The sequence below is a fragment of the Elephas maximus genome, chromosome 3 (genome assembly GCF_024166365.1).
Source record: "Elephas maximus indicus isolate mEleMax1 chromosome 3, mEleMax1 primary haplotype, whole genome shotgun sequence".
NCBI lineage: Eukaryota > Metazoa > Chordata > Mammalia > Proboscidea > Elephantidae > Elephas > Elephas maximus.
Genome location: NC_064821.1, coordinates 183,691,079 through 183,704,449, shown reverse-complemented (window position 1 = coordinate 183,704,449; position 13,371 = coordinate 183,691,079). Strand labels below are relative to the sequence as shown.

The 13,371-nt window shown below is 42.3% G+C and overlaps 2 non-coding genes across 2 annotated transcripts; one reads left to right on the top strand and one right to left on the bottom strand.

Moving 5' to 3' along the window:
• Nucleotides 1-3,124: 3,124 nt before the first annotated feature.
• On the bottom strand, nt 3,125-3,197 carry TRNAV-CAC (transfer RNA valine (anticodon CAC)). Its single transcript has one exon. It is a non-coding gene; the product is annotated as a tRNA-Val (tRNA).
• A 3,911-nt stretch (nt 3,198-7,108) lies between these two features.
• TRNAE-UUC (transfer RNA glutamic acid (anticodon UUC)) lies at nt 7,109-7,180 on the top strand. Its single transcript has one exon. It is a non-coding gene; the product is annotated as a tRNA-Glu (tRNA).
• Nucleotides 7,181-13,371: the final 6,191 nt, after the last annotated feature.

The window sequence follows — 13,371 nt, the reverse complement described above, 5'->3', positions numbered from 1 at the left end:
TAAAACCTCAATGACAAAAAGACAAATAATGCAATTAAAAAATGGGCAAAGAATATGAAGAGGCAGTTTACCAAAGAAGAATTCAGGCGGCTAACAGAAACATGAGGAAATGCTCATGATCATTAGCCATTAGGAAATGTAAATCAAAACTACAATGAGATACCATCTCACTCCAACAAGGCTAGCCTTAATCCAAAAAACACAAAATAATAAATGTTGGAGAGGTTGTGGAGAGGCTGGAACCCTTATACACTGCTGGTGGGGATGTACAATGGTACAACCACTTTGGAAATTGATTTGGCTCTTCCTTTTAAAGCTAGAAATAGAAGTACCATACGATCCAGCAATCCCACTTCTTGGAATATATCCTAGAGAAATAAGAGCCCTCACACAAATAGATACATGCACAGTCATGTTCACTGCAGCACTGTTTATAATAGCAAAAAGATAGAAACAACATAGGTGTCCATGAACAGACGAATGGATGAACATATTACAGTATATTCACACAATGGAATACTACGCAACGATAAAGAACAATAAGCCCTCGAAACATCTCATAACATGGAAGAATCTAGAAGCCATTATGCTGAGTAAAATTAGTCAGTCACAAAAGGACAAATATTGTATGGACCACTATTCCGAGAACTCAAGAAAAGTTTAAACACAAAAGAAAACATCCTTTAGTGTTTACAAGGGTTGGGAGGGAGGGAGAGCGGTATTCACTAACTAGATAGTAGACAAGAATTATTTTAGGTCAAGGGAAGGACAATACAGGGGAAGTCAGCACAACTAGACTAAGCTAAAAGCTAAGAAGTTTCTGAACACAACCAGACACTTCGAGGGACAGTGTAGCAGGGGTGGGGATCTGGGGACCGTGGTTTCAGGGGACATCTAGGTCAATTGGTGTAACAAATTTTATTCAGAAAATGTTTTGCTCCCCACTTTGGTGAGTGGCATCTGGGGTCTTAAAAAGTAGCAAACAGAGATCTAAGAGGCATCAATGGGTCCCAACCCACCTGGAGCAAAGCAAAACTGAAGAACACCAAAGACACAAGGTAAATATGAGCCCAAGAGACAGAAAGGGCCACACAAAACAGAGACTCCATCAGCCTGAAACCAGAAGAACTAGATGATGTTCGGCTACCACCAATGAGTGCCCTGACAGGGAACACAACAGAGAGTCCATGATGGAGCATGAGAAAAGTGGGGTGCAGAGCTCAAATTCTAGTAAAAAGACCAGACTTAATGGTCTGACTGAGACTGAAGGGACCCCAGAGGACATGGCCCCTGGACTCTCTGTTAACCCCAAACTAAAACCACTCCTGAAGCCAACTCCTTGGACAAAGATTTGGCTGGATTAACCACCAAAAAACCCACTGACATTGAGTCGACACTGGATTATAAGACATAAAATGATCCTGGTGAGAAGTGTGCTTCTTAGCTCAAGTAGACACATGAGACTAAATGGGGAGCTCCTGTCTGGATGCGAGACGAGAAGGTAAAGGGGGATAGGAGCTGTTTGAATGGAAAGGAGCTGCTTGAAGGACAGGGGAAATACAGGGTGGAGAAGTGTTCTGTCACATTACAGGGAGAGCAACTAGGGTCACGCAACAATGTGTGTTTAAGCTTTTCTATGAGAAACTGACTTGAATGGTAAACTTTCACTTAAAGCTCAATTTAAAAAGTGTTCTGTCTAAAAGTGTGGTTTTTAGACCTTTTTTAGTGCCTCCATTTTGATGAACAGAGATTGTTGAGGTAGTCAAATTTACAATCTTTTCTTTAATGATTAACCTTTTTGTCTATTTTTTAAAAATCTTTTCTTATATTGAGATCATGAAACTACCAACTAAATTTATTTTAGGTTCCATTTCACATCTACGTTTTTAATCCACTTGGAAATCATTTTGGTTATTGTGGAGGTAGGGATCAAAATTCACTTGGTTTGGTTTTTTTGGAAGATGCAACAGCTGCACCAGAAGGCCTTGTCTTCCAAGGCAAGAAGTAGGTTCTAGTGTGTTCCTGCATTATGGAGCTTTTAGAACTAATATCCTTGTCACATTTGCCTATATTCCTGGCGAATCCATGAAGTCCAGGAGAAAAATCATAAAGTCACTGTTGACCTGTAATTCGTGCCCTGGGCCTTGGTGCACTATGCAGGCGAGATCAAGTAACTGAACCTTCAAGAAGAGTACCTCCGAATCAAGAGCCGGGCAGATACTCCAAAGGTGGTGAAGATGTTAGGGGCATTGTCTTAGGATCCAGGGGAGGGCTACTGTTATGAGTAAAAATCCCTATAGAGCTGGCAGGAAGCTGTGACGAGGGCTATTGCGCTTTTCGCGTGCGTAAAGGGCAGGCAGATCCCTGAGGCTGATCTCCAAATATACCAGTGCCCGCCATTGAGCGGCTCTCAACAGCGCCATCTGGCGCCAGGAAGCCTAAGCGCATCCACGAGAGAAGGAAGCGTCCAAAGCTGTGGCCCTGAACTGGTCTTGGAGGAATTGGGAGGTGCAAGTATTAAGCAGAAAAAAAGTGGGCAAGGGAGTGAGAGCCTTCCAGGGTCTTTACACCATACGTGGTGAATTGTATTTATTAAAATGGTCAGTAACCTAAATGGCCACATGGAGGCTTACAGTTTTCAGCAGATTTTTTGGGATAGAGGTATACATACAAGTGTTAATATAAAAAACATACGTTTTATTGGTGTGAGTACAGAGTATTGACGCTACGAGTCCCTGATGCAGATTTAGATTTGTTTTCTTTGACTCTGTCACGCAAATCAATCCAATCTGCAACTGTGCTCAGGGTGGAATCTGCCAAGCAGGACTCACAGGAAATGCGCCTTCAAAGATATAATCTCTGCTTCAGCCTCAGCCTGTGGAGAAGGTTCAGGCGATGAAAGGAAACCTTTAGAACTATCCGGAACTAAGACTAATATTAAGGAGGACTTGTTTGGTGACCCGCCTCCCAAGAGCCAGATGATAATTGTGTCCTGGTCTCCCATCTGATTTAGGGCAGAGAAATGAGGTCCGGTTTACGGTGCTGAGTAAGGAGAGTCCTCCTCCCTCGTTTTTTTTCCTTTTGGAGATTATCGACTAACAATTAACTTTCAGGAAAAGAAAGCTGTTTCCGCCCGGTTTCGAACCGGGGACCTTTCGCGTGTGAGGCGAACGTGATAACCACTACACTACGGAAACCACCAACGGTGGAGAACCTAAAGCTTTTCATCAATATCGTAAGACCTGCGGTCCCCAAGTATTTTGGTGTCCAACATATGAAATTCAGGTACATTTCTGTAGCAAAGTGCTACAGAAAGCTCTCGGGAAAAACACCAACCATCCCTTCAGGCAAAGGAGTCTGCAGGTTCCATTAGGCCCCAACTGTTTTCTGCGCCTACCCGGGAAGGGAGGCTCTCTGGGGCCCACAACCGGGCTTCGGGATCCCGCAGCTCACTAGGGTTTCCGTTTTCAGAACTAAGCACCCCTGAGGTTCTCCAGTTCCCCACCGCACAGGGGCTGTGAACGCAGCCACCCCGGAGCTCGGTGGCCGTTTAAGGGCGCTGGTAGTCAGTGCTCTTGGCTCTTGACAAATGATCCGTGCTTTCTATGAAAAATGCTCAGTGTCATTACTTGTTATTCACCCCTGCACTTGTTGTTAGTTGCCATAGAGTCATTAAGACTCACTCATGACGAACCTATGAGCGCAGTGTAAAACTGCTCCATAGGGTTTTCAAGGCTGCGACCCTAGAGAAGCAGATTGCCAGGCCTGTCTTCTGAGGCGCCTCTGCATGGGTTAATGGTCGAGTGGCTAACCGTTTGGCAAGGAAACAGAAAACAAGTGTTGTCAAGGATGTGGAAAATTGGAACTCTCACCCATTGCTGGTGGGATTGTAAAATGGTTCCGCCTCTGTGGGAATCTTTGGTGATTCCTCAAAAAGTTAAACATAGAATTACCATATGAGCCAACAATTCCACTACTAGGTATATACACCAAAGAACTGAAAGTAGTAATGCAAACAGATACTTGTACACCAATGTTTGTTGCAGCATTATTCACATTATCCAAAAAGTGTAAACAAACCAAGTGTTCATCAACAGATGAATGGATAAATAAAACGCGGTATATCCATTAAAAAACCATTACTGCGGAGTCAATTCCAACCCATAGCAACCCTATAAGGACGGAGTAGAACTGCCCCATAGGATTTCCAAGAAGGGGATGATGAATTTGAACTGCTGACCTTTTGGTTTATTCAGCCATAAAGAAAAAGGAGAGTTCTGATGCATGCTAAGACATGGATGAACCTAGAAAAATTGTGCTGAATGAAATTAGCCAGACAGAAGAGGACAAATATTACATGACCCCACTTATATGGAATATCTAGAATAGGCAAATGCATAGAGACCAAAGTTTATTCAGTGGTTACCGGAGTGGGTGGGAAGGAAAAAGCAGCAATTATTGCTTAAACGGCGCTGAATTTCTGTTTAGGATGCTGAGGAAATTTGGAAGCGGATAGTGGGGATGATTCTACACACGGTGAACCTAATTAATGTCACTGAATTGTGCACAGAAAGTGTTTGAAATGACAAGTGTTTTTGCTATATATTTCATCACACAAACTCAAAATGATCCGCACTTCCAGTCCACCCCAGAACAGCAGAAGAACCTTCCCTCCTGGCCCTACCCTGCGCTCCCCCTGGGGCCTGACCTGCACTCTTGCCCTCTTTCTGCTCAAGCCCTTTTGCCTCAGCACCTCTCAGCCCCACCTCCCCACGACACTTGCAGGGTCTCTTGTTCCATGAGACTCAAGTCCAATACTTTATTCACACCTTCATGTCTTAGCTCTACCTTAACAAAGGCAGAAACATGTGTCTTAGGGCATTTGGCTCTTGGAAAATATCAAAAAACCAACACAGGCCAAGCCAGTCTCGGGGCCTGCATTGAAATCGTTTCAACACCAGGCCAGGAGGCCGAGTAAAAACCGCAGGACCCAGGGGCAGCTCACGCAGAGTTCAGGATCGCTTGCTTTCTCCCTCCTCAGTCTTGAGATTCTTTTTGAAGGACAGTTATGTTTCAACACTAGAGATTCATTTTGCTTGCCTTTTTTATTTTTCTGCTGAACAGGTCCCAAAAAACCCAAGGTCACGGAGAGCTAATTTTAACGCAGGCGGTTTGCACAGAGCCACAGTGTCTGGACAGATTTTCACCTTCGCCTCACAGCAACCACCGTTAGGCAAAGAGTTTCTTTTGCTGAAAGACTTTAATGTTATTCTCCCTATGGTTTCCTTTAGGGATAAAGTTAAAAAAAAAAAAAGTTTAGCGAAAAACGTGCTATTTTCTCTAGCAGTTGCTGCTCTTGGTGCAGTGCTTACCGAGCGGCCTTCTCCCCGAAGTTGAAGTGCTCCCACCCTGGGGAAGGCGCAGACTTGCCCGCTCACTGGAAACCAGGACGCGGAGCGCGCGGCTTTGTTTTCTGGTTCAAAGTGGAAGCGAGGATACAATGGGACCACATCACGCTCACCAGCGACCTAGGACCGAGTTCCAGACGATGCTGACTTCGGAAATTCATAACGTACTTGTCCTCTTTCCTTCCCTCCTTGATCTGTCTTCCTCCTCCGCCGCCCACCCAGAGGAGAGGGAGGATTCAACGCCTTTCTGCCCCGTCAGGACCCTTTGGGTCCCTCCTAAACAGGACAAAGGGGACAGTTGTTCTTCCCCTACAGAGGTGGAGGGGACAGCGGGCTACTGGGGAACCACAAACTACCGCGTGCGTCCGGGCGCATCGCACACCTGCGCCTCTCCGGGTTCAAGAAACGGAAAAAAGGCGCCTTTGGAAGCTTCTCTGCAGGCAGAACCCAAAAGGAGTGGGGGGTTCGTGACTCCTAAGACAAGTCGAGCGGAGGGGTCTCAGGCATGTCTCTGACTCTCCAATACATGGCAGGAACAGGCTGATTTTGAGGTACGGAGCCAAAGAAAAAGGGCTAAGGCAGTCCAGCACCACGACCCTGGGATTAAGGGTCTGAAACCCAAGGTCTGAGCGAGCCCGGGGTCGCGCCTTATATTGATGTCCCGCCTTTATCAGGAGAGTCGTTGGTCCAGATTCAGAGCTCAAGAAAGGGAGGGACTGTGTAGGCCAACGTCCACATCTGACCGAGAAGGGACAAATTCCTAACTATTTAGATGTGGGCTCTGTGGAAAAGAACAGCGCCGAGAAGAGCTCGGGATTTTTTTGTCTAAGTAGATGGAAGGATGGAGCTCCCATCAACTAAAGCGGGAGAGGCACTCTGACAGCGTAGAGGTTAAGGGTCATGGCTGCTAACTAGAAATATCCGAGTTCAAATCCACCAGATGCTCTTCGGAAGTATTATGGGGGTTTCTACTCTGTCCTATAGGGTTGCCATGAGTCGTGTCGGAGGAGAACCGGTTTGTTTTTTTTAAATGATGGGAAAGGAAGTCCTAGTGGCATAGTGGTTAAGAGCTACGCCTGCTAACCAAAAGATCGGCAGTTCAAATCCACCAGGCGCTCCTTGGAAACTGTGGGCAGATCTACCCTTCCCTGTAGGGCCGCTATGAGTCTCAGAATCTACTCAACGATGATGGGAAAGGTGCAGCGAGTTTTAGGAGAAAGATCTGGAGTTCAATTCCGGTCCCGGGGCCCTCTTTAAAAGAGTTTTCCGTCCGGGCTGCACCCGTTAGAGCCCTTTTTGATACTGGACTCTCGGGGGCTCATGCTCGGCCCCCTTCCCACCCTGGGCGCCCCCTCCCTGCAAGCTCGCCCCTGCCCTGGTCCCGGCCACCACGTCTCCACGCGCTCCCGCGACGCAAAGGCGCACGTCTAGGTCAGGTCTGAGGTAGGGCGGGGAAGAGCCACCTCGCTCCGAGACTTGTGGCGACCTGAGAGCTCTCGGTGTGCGGCAGGCTGGCTCGCCTTTTGGAGAAGGCGGGGAGGAAAGGGCCTTTGGGGAGGATCGCAGGAGGAGAGGGCGGCACCCCAGAAAGTAGGCGTCCTGGGTCCCCCGAGTTTGGTTCAAAGCGAGGTATTGCCAAAAGGAACCCAGAACCCAGTGCTGTCAGGAGGAGGGAGAAAAAAAAAAAACTATTTGCCAGTTCCCTGGTGGTCTAGTGGCTAGGATTCGGCGCTTTCACCGCCGCGGCCCGGGTTCGATTCCCGGTCAGGGAAAAGAGCTTTTTTGCTACGTCTCTCCTCAGGAATCTTCTTTAGCCCCGTTTAATGCTAAACAGCCAGGGCCTTGCCTAGGCTTGAAGAAGTGAAAGGCGATGAGCAGTTGTAACCTTTCGCTTTCAGAATTTTCATCTCAAGAGAACAAAGTAGAACCTGAGACAAAAGCTCCAATCTTCCTTAGCAAAAAATTTTGAAACAAAAAAAGTTGAAAGAATACTAACTTCGTATATTCTTCCCGTACGTTTTACCAAAGAACATTTTTCACATTAGCTTTGTCAGTCTCTCCATATGTATGTATTTGCTACCACATTTGAGAGTAATTTGCAGATAATCCCATGATTGTTTTGGTTACTGTTTTCCTTTGGCAATATCCCTCTAAACTAGCCTCTTGGAGACCTGTCCATTTTGTCCTCTCGAAGAGGCCCCTCTTGCACACTCTGAGGTGTGACCTAGAGCCCCTTCCATGAGCTACAGACTCCAATCACTGGGGAAATTCAAGAGTTTAGAGATTACCTCCTGGGAACCAGTGCGAAAGACCAAATCCTTTGAGTAAAATTAATTGCACACTCCACAGTACATTTCGAAATTTGAAAACAGATAGTGGTGATGGTTCCACAACAAGGTGAACTTAATGTCACTGAATTGTGCACATAAAATGGTTGAAAAGGCATATGTTTTGCTCTATATTTCATCAGACACACTCAAAATGATCCACACTTCCCGCCCCAGTAGAACCCTCCCTCCAGGCCCTACCCTGTGCTCTGCCTGGGGCCTGACCTGCCCTGTTTCCTCTCAAGCCCTTTGGCCTCAGGACCTCTCTGCTGTCCCACCTCTGGCTCTTGAGGTGTCTCTTTTTCTATGCCACTCAATTTCAGTCCAGTATTTGAATCACACCTTCCTGTTTTATGGTGGCATTACTAGGGACCTGTGTGGGGAATGAGGTACAGACCAAGCCAAGTGATATTATCAGAGGGGGTGACACCAGAATGATTGTTTATAAAACTTTTGTGCAATGTTTAAGCAAAAATTTATTATTTTTTATAAAACATATTCCTGTAATTAACAACAGAGGGTCCCAGACAGAGCTGGAGAAAAATGTAGAACAAAATTCTAACTCAAAAAGAAAGACCAGACTTGCTGGCCAGACATAGACTGGAGAAACCCTAAGAGTATTCCCCCCGCCACACACACACTTTCAGCTCAGTAATGAAGTCACTCCTGAGGTTCCCCCCTCAGCCAAAGATTGGCCAGGCCCATAAAACAAAAGGAGACTAAAGAGGCACACCAGCCCAAGGGCAAGGACTAGAAGGTGGGAGGGGATGGGAAAGCTGGTAATAGGGAACCTAAGGTTGAGAAGGGAGAGTATTGACATGTTGTGGGGTTGTTTAACCAATGTCATAAAACAATATGTGTCCTGTTTAATGAACTTTTTAATGAACAAAACTAGTTTGTTCTGTAAACCATCTAAAGTACAAAAAAAAAAAAAAAACCCTTACAACAAAAACATTTTTGTAAGCCCAGCTTACATGTATCAATATACCTACAAAGCTAAAACTCTATGCCATTTTACTTTTTGAAACTTCTAATGTGCTCTGGTGAGAGCTGTCATTATTACCCAATTATAATAATGCTTCAAATCACGTGATTTTGTCTGCATGCCCTGGAAATATCTGCTAGAAGCATCCACTGTTGTTTTTGTTGCTGCTGGTGTTTTTATAGTGGCTGGTTTTGCCAAATTTTCTGGTGTTTTAGCTATGATATTGGGGTAATTCACATTTGTGAATCTATATTAATAACTTTTTTGAGAATGAAATAGTAATTAAAGGAAAAGAGCCAGAAAAATAATAAAAAGGCTACTGTTCATTAAGAAATAATGTTGTAAGTAAAAATGTAATTCAATGTAGAAATATTTTACAAAACATTTTTGCTGTTAGTATTCATACAATCCAAGAAATATTACATTTAAGCAATTTAAAACCATATTTATAACATACTATTCCATGATTAAAGTTGATAATAAACACTACTAAGAATTCTGTTAGGTGCATTGATAATGACTAGTGATTGGACTGTGAAAGTTGCAAACAAAGATGAAGGATCACTAGATTGAAAATATGGCCTTCATGATAGAAATGACACCAGAGATCTCATGATAGAATTTTGCAAGACCAATGACTTCCTCATTGCAAAAACCTTTTTTCAACAATGTAAGCAGTGACTATACACGTGGACTTCACCAGATGGAATATACAGGAATCAATTTGACTACATCTGTGGAAAGAGAAGGTGGAGAAACTCAATATCATCAGTCAGCACAAGGCCAGTGGCCTACTGTGGAACAGACTATCAGTTGCTCATATGCAAGTTCATGTTGAAGCTGAAGAAAATTAGAACAAATCCATGAGAGCCAAAATATAACCTTGAGTATATCCCACCTGAATTTTGAGACTGTCTCAAAAATAGATTTGACTCATTGAACTCTAATGACCAAAGATCAGACAAGTTGTGGAGTGACATCAAGGATATCACACATGAAGAAAGCAAAAGGTCATTAAAAAGACAGGAAAGAAAGAAAAGACCAAAATGGATGTCAGAAGAGACTCTGAAACTTCCTCTTGAACATCGAGTAGCTAAAACAAATGGAAGAAATGATGAAGTAAAAGCTGAACAGAAGATTTCAAAGGCTGGTTCGAGAAGACAAAGTAAAGAATTATAATGAAATGTGCAAAGACCTAGAGTTAGAAAACCAAAAGGGAATAACATGGTTGGCATTTCTCAAGCTAAAAGAACTGAAGAAAAAATTCAAGCCCTGGGTTGCAATATTGAAGGATTCAACAGGGGAAAATATTGAATGACACAGAAAGCATCATAAGAAGATGGGCATAATTCCCAGAGTCACTGTACCAAAGGAACTGGTCAACGTTCAACCATTTCAGGAAGAAGCGTATGATCAAGAACCCATGGCACTGAAGGAAAAAGTTCAAGCTACACTGAAGGCATTGGCGAAAAACAAGGCTCCAGGAACTGAAGGAAACGAATTGAAATGTTTCAATAAATGGGAAGTGGAGTTGCTCACTTGTCTAGGCCAAGAAATTTGGAAGATAGCTACCTGTTCAACCAACTGGAAGAGATCCATATTTGTGCCCATTCCAAGGAAAGGCGGTCTAACAGAATGCGGAAATTATGAAATAATATTATTAATACCATGTACAAGTAAAGTTTTGTTGAAGATAATTCCAAATGGTTGCAGCGGTACATCAACAGGGAACTGCCAGAAATTAAAGCCAGATTCAGAAGAGGATGTGAAATGAGGGGTATCATTGCTGATGTCAGATGGATCCTGGCTGAAAGCAGAGTATACCAGAAAGATGTTTACCTGTGTTTTATTGACTATGCAAATACATTTAACTGTGTGGATCATAACAAAGTATGGATAATATTGTGAAGAATGGAAATTCCACAACACTTAATTGTGCTCATGAGGAACCTGTACATAGACCAAGAAGCAGTTGTATGAACAGCACAAGGAGATACCGCATGGTTTAAAGTCAGGAAAGGTGTGCATCAGGGTTGTATTCTTTCACAATCTAGTAGCCCATCCATGTATACTGAAAGAAAACAAAACAAGATAAGACTCAGTGAGCAAATATAGAAAAAATCACTACAATATCTTAGTGATGGCTCGGAGACAGCAGCTGATATCAAAACACATAAAGAAGCAGACCATGACTGCTTCTACAACCCCCCAAACGAAAGAATCAAAATCTTTCCCAAATGAAGATACAATCCTGGAAGTATCAGATACAGAATATAAAAAACTAATTTACAGAATGCTTCAAGACATCAGGGATGACCTCAGAAATGAAATAAGGCAATCTGCAGAAAAAGCCAAGGAACACACTGATAAAACTGTTGAAGAACTCAAAAAGATTATTCAAGAACACAGTGGAAAAATTAATAAGTTGCAAGAATCCATAGAGAGACAGCATTCAGAAATCCAAAAGATTAAAAATAAAATTACAGAATTAGACAACGCAATAGGAAGTCAGAGGAGCAGACTCGAGCAATTAGAATGCAGAGTGGGAAATCTGGAGGACCAGGGAATTAACACCAACATAGCTGAAAAAAAATCAGATAAAAGAATTAAAAAAAAAAGAAAAAACCCTAAGAATCATGTGGCACTCTATCAAGAAGGATAACTTGCATGTGATTGGAGTCCCAGAACAGGGAGGGAGGACAGAAAACACAGAGAGAATAGTTGAAGATCTGCTGACAGAAAACTTCCCTGACATCATGAAAGACGAAAGGATATCTATCCAAGATGCTCATCGAACCCCATTTAAGATTGATCCAAAAAGAAAAACACCAAGATATATTATCATCAAACTTGCCAAAACCAAAGATAAAGAGAAAATTTTAAAAGCAGCCAGGGATAAAAGAAAGGTCTCCTACAAGGGAGAATCAATAAGAATAAGTTCAGACTACTCAGCAGAAACCATGCAGGCAAGAAGGCAATGGGATGACATATACTAAGCACTGAAGGAGAAAAACTGCCAGCCAAGGATCATATATCCAGCAAAACTCTCTCTGAAATATGAAGGCGAAATTAAGATATTTACAGATAAACACAAGTTTAGAGAATTTGCAAAAACCAAACCAAAGCTACAAGACATACTAAAGGAAATTGTTTGGTCAGAAAACCAATAATATCAGATACCAGCACAACACAAGGTCACAAAACAGAACATTCTGATATCAACTCAAATAGGGAAATGGCAAAAACAAATTAAGATTAATTAAAAAAAAAAAAAAGCTCAAAACGGAATCATTGAAGTCAATATGTAAAAGATCACAATAATCAAAAAGAGGGACTAAATACAGGTGGCATAGAACTGCCATATGGAGAGGGATACAAGGTGATATAGGACAATACAAGTTAGGTTTTTACTTAGAAAAATAGGGGCAAATATTAAGGTAACCACAAAGAGGTATAACAACTCCATAACTCAAAATAAAAAACAAGAAAAACATAATGACTCAGCAAACATAAAGTCAAATACTATGAAAACGAGGAACACACAATTTACAAAGAAAAACGTCTCAGCACAAAAAAGTAAGTGGAAAATTGAAATTGTCAACAACACACATAAAAAGGCATCAAAATGACAACACTAAACACAAAAAAACACATCTATAATTACACTGAATGTAAATGGACTAAATGCACCAATAAAGAGACAGAGAGTCTCAGACTGGATAAAGAAACCTGGTCCGTCTCTATGCTGCCTACAAGAGACACACCTTAGACTTAGAGACACAAACAAACTAAAACTCAAAACATGGAAAAAAATATATCAAGCAAACAATAAGCAAAAAAGAAGAGAAGTAGCAATATTAATTTCTGACAAAATAGACTTTAAAGTTAAATCCACCACAAAGGATAAAGAAGGACACTACATAATGTTAAAAGGGACAAGTGACGAGGAAGATATAACCATATTAAATATTATGCACCCAATGACAGGGCTGCAAGATACATAAATCAAATTTCAACAGAACTGAAAAGTGAGATAGACACCTCCACAATTATAGTAGGAGACTTCAACACACCACTTTTGGAGAAGGACAGGACATCCAGTAAGAAGCTCAATAGAGACACGGAGGACCTAATTACAACAATCAACCAACTTGACCTCATTGACTTATACAGAACTCTCCACCCAACTGCTGCAAAGTATACTCTTTTTTCTAGCGCACATGGAACATTCTCTAGAATAGACCACATATTAGGTCATAAAACAAACCTTTGCAGAGTCCAAAACATCGAAATATTACAAAGCATCCTCTCAGACCACAAGGCCATAAAGGTGGAAATCAATAACAGAAAAATTAAGGAAAAGAAATCAAATACTTGGAAACTGAACAATACTCTCCTGAAAAAAGACTGGGTTATAGAAGACATTAAGGAGGGAATAAGGAAATTCATAGAATGCAACGAGAATGAAAATACTTCCTATCAAAACCTCTGGGACACAGCAAAATCAGTGCTCAGAGGCCAATTTATATCAATAAATGCACACATACAAAAAGAAGAAAGAGCCAAAATCAGAGAACTGTCCCGACAACTTGAACAAATAGAAAGTGAGCAACAAAAGAAACCATCAGACACCAGAAGAAAACAAATAATA